The sequence below is a fragment of the Galeopterus variegatus genome, unplaced genomic scaffold, assembly GCF_000696425.1.
Source record: "Galeopterus variegatus unplaced genomic scaffold, G_variegatus-3.0.2 Scaffold14217, whole genome shotgun sequence".
Taxonomy (NCBI): Eukaryota; Metazoa; Chordata; class Mammalia; order Dermoptera; family Cynocephalidae; genus Galeopterus; species Galeopterus variegatus.
Genome location: NW_007740328.1, coordinates 9,392 through 10,495, shown reverse-complemented (window position 1 = coordinate 10,495; position 1,104 = coordinate 9,392). Strand labels below are relative to the sequence as shown.

At 43.4% G+C, this 1,104-nt stretch overlaps 1 pseudogene; it reads left to right on the top strand.

Moving 5' to 3' along the window:
- The first annotated feature begins 285 nt into the window (after window positions 1–285).
- On the top strand, window positions 286–729 carry LOC103581903 (annotated as a pseudogene).
- Window positions 730–1,104: the final 375 nt, after the last annotated feature.

Below are 1,104 nucleotides of genomic sequence, written 5' to 3'. Positions count from 1 at the left end.
AAGACAATTTAACTTATGAAAATCAACCAATGCAACAAACATTAACAGAATTCAGAAAAGAAAACACATGATTATCCCAATTGATGCACGAAAAGCATTTGACAATATTGAGCACCATGTCATGATTAAAAAATTAATAAAACACTCAACAAATAGGAACAGAAGGAAAGTACATCAACATAAAAAAGGTGGACCCCAGTGGTTCAGTGTAAATGGTGGGAGTGATGGCAGTGCTGTGTGAGCCTCCTCATCCACTGGTGGCCAGGGCAGTGAGTTGGGGACAACATGGAAGCAAGAGATGCCAGTTCTGCACTGCTCAGTAGCTGCAAGGTGTACCAATCACTAACTACACTGAAAGAACAGTGTAAATAAGTGAAAAGAATAAACAGTTCTGGGCAACAAAACTTGAACAATGTCACCTGTGAAACACTAAAATACAAATCAAAAACACCGTGCAGGCACTAGAGTCCTGAAATTGTCAGAGAATTCTTCACAGCAATGAAAAGCCACAAGTTGACTAAAGCTGAACAGCTTCAGCTGCTGACCCAGAGGCCTGGGACTGCTGTGGAGATCCAGCTGATGGTGGAAGAGAGTGAAGAACAGCACACAGAGGAGGAGATTGAAGCTCTTCTCCTCACATTCAGGAGCATTCTGCCTATGGAACCAGCGGTTGAGCAGGAGAAAATCATCAGCAATGCTGAGGCCGTGGATGAAGAGGACACTGCATAGAAGAGTGCAAGCAGCCCACCAGCTGTTTCCTGGATGATCTGAGGGTGGTTTATTTGATTTTACCCTCTATTCCAAGAAGCCTCATTTCATAGTTAGTTGGGTAAATCACAGACATAAATATTTCTCAAAAATAAGCTGAAAAGAGGTATTTGTGCAGGACAGAGCACTAACAAGGGGAGGACAATGATTGTGGACCACTCTTTGGTAGAACTGATTCTTCTGTGGCCTTTACTCCACTTTGGGGGAGGGCCCTATACACAGCTGGTAAAATACCTGTGTTGCCTTTGATGGGCTGTGTCCTAATTACTTCCATCTGCTTCTCTAGGAATTTCCCAAGCAGGCACTCAGAGCACTGTTGGGATGAGAGCTGAATTA